This window comes from Callospermophilus lateralis, chromosome 12 (assembly GCF_048772815.1).
Source record: "Callospermophilus lateralis isolate mCalLat2 chromosome 12, mCalLat2.hap1, whole genome shotgun sequence".
NCBI classification, from domain to species: Eukaryota; Metazoa; Chordata; class Mammalia; order Rodentia; family Sciuridae; genus Callospermophilus; species Callospermophilus lateralis.
This window is the reverse complement of record NC_135316.1, coordinates 54,985,458-54,996,900: the sequence shown is the minus strand read 5'-3', so window position 1 is coordinate 54,996,900 and position 11,443 is coordinate 54,985,458.

The window sequence follows — 11,443 nt, the reverse complement described above, 5'->3', positions numbered from 1 at the left end:
AAAGTGTGGCCATTGGTGTGGGTTCCAATACTCTGAACAAGTTATGGAGATCTCAGATTGTGTTTTCAGGGAGCTAAAATCAAGTAGGTTGGAAAATGTGTAATGTGCCCAAAGGTGTTTTCAGTGGATAAATTTTAGTTTAACCTCTGTGATCTCTGAGTGCTGAGAATTTTAACATATATTACACGTGATTTTCAGAGTTTAATTAAAAATCAAAAGTGCAAACTTGTTATTGATACTGAGATCCTCAGGTACACAAATTGTGGGAATCCATTGGGCTTTATTCAGTAAATACTTATTATATTTTATTGATTTAATATTTTCATTCCAGCTGATTATTTCCTATGCATAGCTTGATAAAATATCATAAATACCTACATACATAACAGAATGGCCAAAAATTCAAAAGAAAATATAAAGTGCTAGGAAGCATGCAAAGCAATTCTCATATAGTGTTGCATAAAATGCAATTGGAGGTAATATTTAATATTTTATATTATATTGAACAAATGCTTAAGAGCATCTACTAAATACTAAACACATATTGAATACATATACTCTCTGATAAAGAAAAACAATTCTATATAAATATACATTTATTTGTTTTTTTAATATATATATACACATACATGAAAACCCCAATATATGATATATTTTATGTCCATTAACAAATAGCAAGAGTGTGTATGGCTGCTCTATTAGCAAAGGCTTTGAATATTACCTAGACTGTAGTAGAAGCTATTAGATAGCTTACAACAGGAGTGTAATAAGATTAGATTGACATTTTTGTTTCCAAATAATAATCTGCCTCAAGGGGAATGAATGTATGGTAAGGGCAAGACGAAAGAGTGGAAGAAGAGTTAGGTGAGGGAAAATGGTAATTTGGATGTGGTTATTTGAAGCATAGATGACTCAAGTTGCATTTAGGATATATTTTATTTGTATTTGACATGTTTTTGCAGTAAATGCATGATCATTTTTGCCTTTGGAATGCTGTTTCATATAAGAACAGAGAAGAGAAAAAAAGAAAATACCAAATATTTTCACATTTTCCTAGATATATGTCTAGGCTTAGGAACACATTCAAGTATTTGGCATGTGTATTTACTTTTTCATATTCTTATGATATCTTTTCACATAATTAATTTCTTATATTCACAGGCATAATTTTTCCTCATGCTACCCCAATTTTCTCTTTGTGACATCAAAGTAAAAATAAAAATAAAATCTCCAGGGTCTCAGTTTGTTTTCTCTGTGAAATTTCTCAAACAATCCATTATTTTCAGGAAGAAAATGAAATGATCACATTAACAAATATATAAGTAGTAAGAAAATAATTTTCTTAAATTTCTGAAGGACTGAGAGATCGATACTCCTTCTTATAATGTTCTTATTTACTAAATATTAGGAAAAGATCCTGGCCTTAAACAGAATGGTATGGTGCAAACTAGCTATAATCCATAAGTATTGAAAGAAAACAATGAAGCTGGGCTCAGTAGCTGTAATTGCATCTACTCAGGAGGCTGAGACATAGGGATCACAAGTTTAAGGTCTGCCTGGGAAAATTAGAGGGACTCTATTTCTAAACCAAAAATAAAAAGGGTTGAGGATGTGGCTCAGTGACAGAGTGGCTCCAGTTTTCATTTCCCAATACTACAAAAAAAAAAGAGAAAACAAAGTGGAGAATAATAATTAATGGATGAAACAAGATAGTTCACTTCACAGAGAATAACAGACAACATGAGGACCAGCAGAGTCATGTCAGTTTGTGTTTCCAAGTCCCAGGGGTTGCACTGTGGTCACAGATAGCTACTAGGCACATACTATGCTTTTCTTTTCTTTTTAAAATTTATTTGTTTTAATTAGTTACACATGAAAGTACAATGACCTTGATATATCATACATTTCAATCAGTTGGGATATAATATCTCATTTTCTGAGTATACAGTTTGCAGAATCACATTGGTCATACATTCACATATATACACACAGTAATAATAATGTCTGTTTTATTCTACTATCCTTCCTAACTCTCCAACCTCTCCCCTCCACTCCCATCACTTCTCTCTACCTAATCTAGGGTAACTCTATTCTTTTTATTATTTTTCTCACATCTTCATACATGTATTTTGTATAACAATGAGGGTTTCCTTCCACCATCCATGCAATTCCCTTACTCCCTTCTTTTCCCTCCCACCCTCTTCCCTATGAACAGGTAATCTTCTTCCCATGTTCTTCCTCTCTTCCCCATTTTGAGTCACCCTGCTTACATCAGAGAAGATATTTAACAAAAGAGGCGAAAGATCTATACAATAAAAACTATAGAACCCTAAAGAGAGAAATAGAAAAAGACCTTAGAAAATGGAAAGATCTACCTCGCTCATGGATAGGCAGAATTAATATTATTAAAATGACCATATTACCAAAAGCACTATACAGATTCAATGCAATTCCAATCAAAATCCCAATGGCATTCCTCACAGAAATAGATAAAGCAACTATGAAATTCATCTGGAAAAATAAGAAATCAAGAATAGCTAAAGCAATTCTAAGCAGGAAGAATGAAACAGGTGGTATCGCTATATCAGATCTTAAACTATACTACAGAGCAATAGTAACAAAAACAGCATGGTACTGGCAACAAAACAGGCTGGTGGACCAATGGTACAGGATAGAGGACACAGAGACTAACCCACAAAACTACAACTATGTTATATTAGACAAAGGTGCTAAAAGCATGCACTAGAGAAAGGATAGCATCTTCAACAAGTGGTGCTGGGAAAACTGGAAATCCATATGCATCAAAATCAAATTGATTCCCTTTCTCTCACCATGCACAAAAGTTAACTCAAAATGGATCAAGGATTTGGGAATTAAACCAGAGAGTCTGTGTCTAATAGAAGAAAAAGTAGGACCTAATCTGCATCACGTGGGGCTAGGCCCCAATTTCCTTAATAAGACACCTATAGCAAAAGAATTAAAATTAAGACTCAATAAATGGAATGAATTCAAACTAAAAAGTTTTTTTCTCAGTAAGAGAAATAATATGTGAGGTGAATAGGGAGACTACATCCTGGGAACAAATTTTTTCCCCTCACACATCAGATAGAGCTCTAATCTCTAGGGTATACAAAGAACTCAAAAAGCTAAACAGCAAAAAAATAAATAACCCAATCAACAAATGGGACAAGGATCTGAACAGACACTTCTCAGAAGAGGATATACAATCAATCAACAAATATACAAAAAAATGCTCATCATCTCTAGCAATCAGAGAAATACAAATTAAAACTACTCTAAGATACCATCTCACTCTAGTAAGAATGGCAGCCATGATGAAGACAAAGAATAACAAGTGCTGGCGAGGATTCAGGGAAAAAGGCACACTCATACACTGCTGGTGGGACTGCAAATTGGTGTAGCCAATTTGGAAACAGTATGGAGATTCCTTGGAAAGCTGGGAATGGAACCACCATTTGACCCAGCTATTCCTCTTCTTGGGCTATACCCAAAAGAACTAAAAACAGCATACTACAGGGACACAGCCACATCAATATTTATAGCAGCACAATTCACAATAGCTAGACTGGAGCCAACTTAGATGCCCTTCAATGGATGAATGGATAAAAAAAAATGGCATATATACACAATGCAATATTACTCAGCAGTAAAAAATAATAAGATCATGGCATTTGCAGGGAAATGGATGGCATTGGAGAAGATTATGCTAAGTGAAGTTAGCCAATCCCCAAAAAACATATACTATGCTTTTCAGTGAAAATTTGTCACTTTTGTAGGAGGCAATAAGCAAGGCTGTCTCCTTTGTCTTAACAAAAACATACAGAAGCACAAAGACTTAGACAGGACTGTGTGTATTGAACATCAGCACAAGGAAGTAACTAAAAGCATTTGAGAAATGTGAGGCAGAATTTTTCCCCAGCTAGTTGTGTGAGTCTTTGCTCAGCAATCTATAGCCAAATTAGACACGATTTTAAACATTCTTCACTAAATTCAGAGAGTTTTAAAACTTCAAGTTTTCAATTTGTTTTGCTTTTTCTTATTTTCTCTCATTTTGTTTTGGTCTCTTAATTGCTCCCATAGAGACAATGGAAGTTAGAGAGGAGAATTTATGGAGGGGAGTGTGGTAGGGAAATCCTGAGTTTGGGTGGGAAAGAGAACATGAGGCCAGTGTCGAGGTGGCTTGGGGAATCGAGATGATTGCAGCTGCTTGTATTTCACATACTGATAAATCAAGTCCTTCCAGCATTCATAAACTAGAACAATACTTTTCTTTATATAAATAGTAGTAGCTCCCTCTGCATACAAAGGATGAAGCTTGGAGTATATTTTCAGCTGCTTTGTCTTTTTTCCTGTTAATGTGATCTTGCTAAAGCAAGGAAGCTGAATGAAAAAGATAAAACATGTAACAAAAATGTATATGCCTACTACTCTATAGTCCTGCTAAAAGTGTTCTTTGTCTTTTTTTTTAATTAAAATGCCAATTCTACTCAATGAATTCAATATACACTGTTTGTTTAAGAAGGCAAGCATTATTTCATACGTTAGTAGTTAAAACACCTGTACAGGAACACCCAGCTAACCAGAAGAGGTTAGTTTATAACAAAATGTGCTAATACCTGGTCCAGGAACCCTGAAGAAATGAGATATCATTATGAAAACTAATTATGCCAAGTTTTTTGAAAAAAAGAAAGTCTCAAAAGTGAACCTGAAACAAACCTATCTATGATAGCAGCTGTATCAGTAAACTATTTTGTGGCATATCCAGTAAAACGAGAATTTGGTCTCTAAATTGGAAGAAAGCCCCCACAAAAGCTAAATGTTATTCTCATTATAAATCAAATTATAAACCACAAAGATTCTCCATGGCCACTTATGAACAATGATATACATGTGTATGCACACATATACAGGTGTTCACACGCACACACACACACACACACACACACACACACACACTCACATGTAAAGAAAGATCAGCTTGGGAAAGATGTTTACTTACTTTATGGCGTTTAAAAGATTTGACTCAACCAGAGTAAAACTTAGAATAATGTAAGTGGTATTTCCAAATGATCCAAATAATTCTGACCATAAATTCACAAGAAAAATAGCTTATAAGGACTGAATCAAGCACGAAAATAATAAAACATACCAACTTCCATTTTAATTTTGACCACATAGCATATTTGCTACTTGTGTAATGCAAGCAGAGCAATCTTCAAATATAAAGATAGCATACTTAGATCCATTATGCTTACTCAGAAAGATTGTCTCTAGAGTGTACCAGCTATTCTAAGTGAAGCTGCTTTCAAAGATGATAAGACCAATCATTTCCTTAGTACACAGAAAATTGTAACATCTATGATACTGTGCCAGATGTTGAATATATTAGATGCTACTTGTGAGTAAATTACTTTCCAAAGGTAAATAAAACAATTTTAAAAACAGAACAGCATTTTCAAATCATTCATATTCTTAATAAATGAAGGAACAATATTTTTTAAAGTAGCAAATTCATTTTAATGCAACAGAGCAACAGGATATTTAAGTGTCAAGCTGTCTGTGAATTTTTGTGGCTGCTTCTAAAAATAAGTGTGCATTTTCATAAAGAAGGTATATAAAAACCAAACTCAAGAAAAAGTCCCAGATTCCACAAGATACTATTATGAAACTGTATTTGTTTTCCAAAGTACATAAAATTATATCTTGTTTTAATTGAAAATTTGGTGATTCAAAACTATAAAGTTTTATGAAATATTTTTACATATACTAACGTATTTTTTCTGAAAAATAGAAATGTTTATATCAATAAATTTATAACGAGAGGAACTTTGAGGAAATAAGGAAATTAGAATGAGTAGTAGACATGGATAGCATATGATATGAAATAAAATTGAGATAAATAATTCTAGAAGCTAAGTGGGTTCATAAAATCATAAAGTTATTAATTGAAATCACATAAATCTTACCCACATGTTGTAAAAATAGGGAGAGAGAAATGACAAATTTACCTAAAAGAATTGATTAATGACAATGGAGGAAAGGAATGCTGAGTTTACTTTTTTATAAAACTGATATATAGAAGTTAGATTAATCATAAATATGGTTCAGTTTTATATATGAGGACTGCAGATAGAAGAAAAGTAAGAAAATATAGACAGGAGATCTCTGTGCCTTCATTTTCATATAAGACAGAATCGGTCCACTAGTCCAGCCAAAAAGGTCTGTGGACCCCAAGTGATAAGCATTTCAGATGACTTTGAGTCAGCTTGCACATGCAAGCAGCCCTATTCACACAATTTTATTTATTCATCCTTTATGCTATGCTGTTAGTCATATTTGTATATTGTTTTAGTAGTGAAAAAGTTCTGTTGATTATACTTGTAAGTCTTTTGGAAAATTCATGAGAGAGTAAAGCAACATTATCCCAATTCCTTACAAATAATAATAATAATAATAATAATAATAATAATAAATGACTTTGAAATGCTAACTGATTTTACCCTACTTCACATGAAATTGATTGACCAGCTGGTGACTTACAATTGCAAAAAGAGTTATTCATAATGTAATACATAATATAAAGAAGTAATAAGTTTGCGCTCAACAATAGCAAACACAACCAATTCAAGATACTTTCAAATTTATGAGTAGGGGAAACTTATAACAGGAAGTGAAGATTTAGGAATTTTTCCACACAGATAAATGGCAAATGTTAAGGAAGTAGAAATGTTTAGCTCCTTGATTTGATTGCATATTGTATATGTATATAATATAATTGTACTGTACTCATAAATATGTCCAATTATTATGTCAATTAAAATACAAATAAAAATAAAAATGTCTGATCTGAAACAAAAATTTCTAGCATATCAAGAAAATCTTAGAAGAGAAAAACTGTTTGTTTTCATCATCCTGTCTTTCCAGGTGCCAAAATGTGAATAACCACAGCAAAACTTTTGTTTTCCTTGAAACTGTTACTTCAAAATTGTTAATATTTGGTTGATTCACTGCTGGTTTCACTATGTGTTTAATTACTAGAGATGAAAAGAAGACAGCAAATTTGTCAAATACTTTTTGAAGTTTGGGGGGCTGAGGTAAAATTTACAGGCCACAGTAATTTAAATCAATGACTGTGATTGCAATAAAATTTTAAAATTACAACAAGAGTTAAGTCTATATAGAAATTTGGGATATTAAACTAGTACATTAAATATATATAGTTATAAAAAAATGAAAGTAGAATGGAAAGATAGGAGAAATTTAAACCTTAACAGCTATGTTTATAAGTTAGTTTAAGATTCTTATGAACCTGTACTCCCCTCAATATAGCAACATAGGTCCCAATGTAGTAAATTGAATATGCTTAATTTTATATTATTAAATGGCTCTATTGTGATCCTCAAATTGGACTTATTTTTAGAAAACAACCAAATTTTATATTCATAACCAAACATGATACAAACTAATTTATTCATAAACACATAGAAAATTGAGTTATATAAACATACAATGTCAGTAATATTACAACCAAGATTGACATACATAGAATCATTTAAGTAGTTGATCATTTCATTATTATATAACCCTGATGCAATGTAATTTTAAAAGGAGTTTTCCTGTGAGGTACTCTTTCAAAAATCTAAAACCCCAGTCTGATAATAAAATGATAACCACTAAACACAAATCAAGGTTTGTTCTAATAAATACCTTACTGATAATTACTGTCTCTTAAGCTTTCACGATCATGAAAAGCAAATAGAGAGTAAGGAATTAGCACAGAAGGGAGGAGATATGAGGAATAAATCTGTTGTGGTCTTCTTCATTATGTATCAGATGACAGAAAAGATAGTGGAAATCTGGAAATCAGAATAAAGTTTCCAGTTTTAGAATGTTTGACCAAATGCATCATGGTTGTTGATATTCTTGCAATAGTATAGATTAAAAGAAAAGTATTGGGAAACTCTATTATCTTACTATTTTTGCAATTTTTCATAAATTTGAAAGTATTTCAAAATAAAGAGTCACATAATCTTAACAAATAAGCTTTATCTTGAGGGAAATATTAGACTGGTTGTTTGAAAATATCTGTTGAATAACTATGCTGTCAGTTTTTTGTCACCGATCAAAATATCTGACCACAACAAATTAGAGGAGGAAAGATTTATTTCAACTCATGGTTTCAGAGGATTCGGTGAAAGGTCAGCCAGCAATATGGCAGAAATTTTACAGAAGAAGGGCATAACAGAGGAAAACTGCTCAGCTCATGACAGCCAGAAACCATAGAGAGAGAGATGAGATAGAGATAGAGATAGAGATAGAGATAGAGATAGAGAAAGAGATAGAGAAAGAAAGAGATAGAGATAGAGACATATAGAGAAATAAAGAGAGAGAGAAAGAGAGAGAGAGAGAGAGAGAGAGAGAGAGAGAGAGAGAGAACAAGGAACCACCAATAAGATATAGCCCCAGGAGGACTGAGGCAGGAGGATCATGAGTTCAAAGCCAGCCTCAGCAATGGTGAGTCATTAAGTGACTCAGTAAGACTGAATAAATAAATATTTATTTATTTATTGTATGATTTATTTATTGTATGAATAAATAAATAAATGAATAAATAATAAACATACCTGTAGTGACCACATTCTTCCTTGAGCCTTACTCCACCTACCTACAATTAAAACTCAGTCACCCGTTCAAATTATAAATCCATCAAATGAGTTAATCCACTGTTGAGGTTACAGCTCTGACCATTGCCAGCAAACCCTTCCTCTGAATCTTAATGCATTAAAGATCATGCTTTCAACACATGAACTTTCTGGAGAACATTCTAGATCTAAACCAAAGCAGTAACCTAAGAATGAGAGTTTCTGTCATTAGTTAAAAATATTTTCAACTTAGAGATAGTTGTACATTTATAAAAGTAAAATGAGTCGTATGTATTATCTCTGACATTTCTTCATATAGTTAAAGCACCTCTTTAAATGCAAAGACTGACATATTTCAACATTCTGTTTCTACCTCCTTCCTCCTTTTAAACAAACTCAACAGCAATAAGATGACCTGTATAAATAGCATATTTATAAATTCAGCTTTTATATGTAACAGTTTGCTTGTTAATAATGTAATAATACTTTTGCCTGGATTATCCCCTATATATCTTAGAATGACTTTTAAAATAAAATCTAAAAAGTATTTTTCCTAATCAGTAATTATACATATTTGACTTTGTCACAAACATTGAACTTTTGAAGAAGTCATTTTCTTTGGAAAATGTACCTTTCCTAATGTATCATTCATTTAATGATTTGCCCCCCAAGTTTGTTTTTCTATTCACTTTGCTATTGATGTAGAAATTTCAAGTAATATGGTGAAACTAGCTGAAAACATTAGGAGTTTCATACAACTTTATGAAAAGTCTCTCATACTATGTATTTTTTTAATATTTGGTTCTAATAAATATCAAAGATATTGTCTATGCATCTTCAAAAATTATATTTGGAAAGGTATACTTGGGCATATCTTATTATCCCATCTACTTTGGAGGCTGAGACAAGGGGATTGTAAATTGGAGGCCAGTCTGGGAAACTAAATGAGAACTTGTCTTAAAATAAAATTTTCATAAATGTCTAGGAATGTATGTCAGTGGTAGAGTACTCGCTTAGAATGTGCAAGGTCTTGTTCCAATTCCTAGTACTCAACAAATATGACAAAACAAAAAGCTTATTTGCTGAAAAATAAATGCTATTTTCCCTAGCATACTAATTGTAGAAGTATTAGCTGGGTCATTTTTTTAGCAGGAAAATACATAAATTTTCTTTTATGTATTTTTAAGCAAATAATGTTAAAAGGATCTTCCCAATACATGTGGGGTTCTGCTCTACTCACTCATGGCTTAGCCTGAAACTTATAAAGAACATTCTAAACATTATATAAATTTTTTTTAAATATTTTATTATACATAATGAATTTCAAGTACCTTTAATTATTGCAGAAAAAATATTTACATTGATTTCCTACTTTGAATGTTTTAAAACTTTTTGTTACTCTCCAACAGATTGCAACAAGAAAACAGGTGTGTGCCCGCCCCACAATTACAGATGGCGGGGCGCCGCCGAGAAGCGGCCAGCAAGCAGAGTGAAACATTGCTGCAAATTCTGTGGAATCCTGCCGGCTGAGCCTGCACTGAGCCCCGGACTGAGTTCGGGATTTCAGATGGGGAAGGAAGAGGTACAGTTCTATCCCACACAATGGAAACTCCACCAAGGAAACCAGCGGCCACCATCTTGGAGAGCTGAAGTAACCACCGCCACTCTCTGACAGATTGCAACAATAAAACAGGTGCGTGTTACTCAGCTCATCTCCCATACAGTGGGGAATTCGCATAAAATCTCTCCTAGGCTTTCCGGGGGAGGGATTATCAGAGCGAGCCTGCGTAAAGACTCAGGGAAAACTAGAGACACCTGACCTTCAACTCCCCCTCCCATCAGCGGCAAAAACGAAACCTGTCTTGCCAGGGCTGGGGGAGAGGCAAGCAGAAAAAATCAAAATAATAGAGTGCTGGGGTTCCCAATAGCCACCCTCCACATCCAACAAACGACAGGCCCAGAGTACAGTTTGAACTGCCGAGAGGCAAAACTCTGGGGAAATCTGGTCTACCGGGAGAAACCAGGACTAACAAGAGAACTAAAAAGGGAACTAGAGGCCAGGCCCTCGCGACCGGGTGGCCGGAGACCGCACGCCCGCCGACGACAGCCGGCCCGTTGCCCGCACGACTGAGCAGCTGGAGTCTGCCCGCCCGCCAGCGACCAGGAGCTGAAACCAACCAGAGACAGTCCAGTCCCACCCCCCGATTTGGACACCCCGGCAAGGAGCCTGGGGCCTGCCATAGCAGAGAGGTGATGTCACTGGAGCTTGGCCGTTGGAATTCCTTCCCAGCGGAATCCACTTTAGCAGGCATAGTCTACCAACACAAAGGAGAGACAACAGAGATATACAAAACCAAAACAAATCTATAGAAGAGAGCAGAAACACAGCAATCAAATAGAGCTGGAAAGTAACGTGAACATCATGAAAAAACAAGGGAAAAAAGGAGTACAAACAATGCAGGATAACTTAAATCTACAGGAGGACCTAGAAACATCAGAAACATGGATAGGGAAAGAACTCAAGGCATACCTAACTCAGATGGAAAGGAATATTAGAGAAGACATGAGACAGCAAGTCCACGCAATGAAAGTATATTTTGAAAATGAATTAAACAAACAAATTCAAATGGCAAAGAATGAGCTTTCCCAGGAGATAGAGATCTTAAAAAAAGTCTAACAGTAATCCTAGAAATGCAGGAAACTATAAACCAAAACAAAAACTCAAACGAGAATATTACAAATAGACTAGATCAAGTAGAATCAGAACATTAGATAATGAA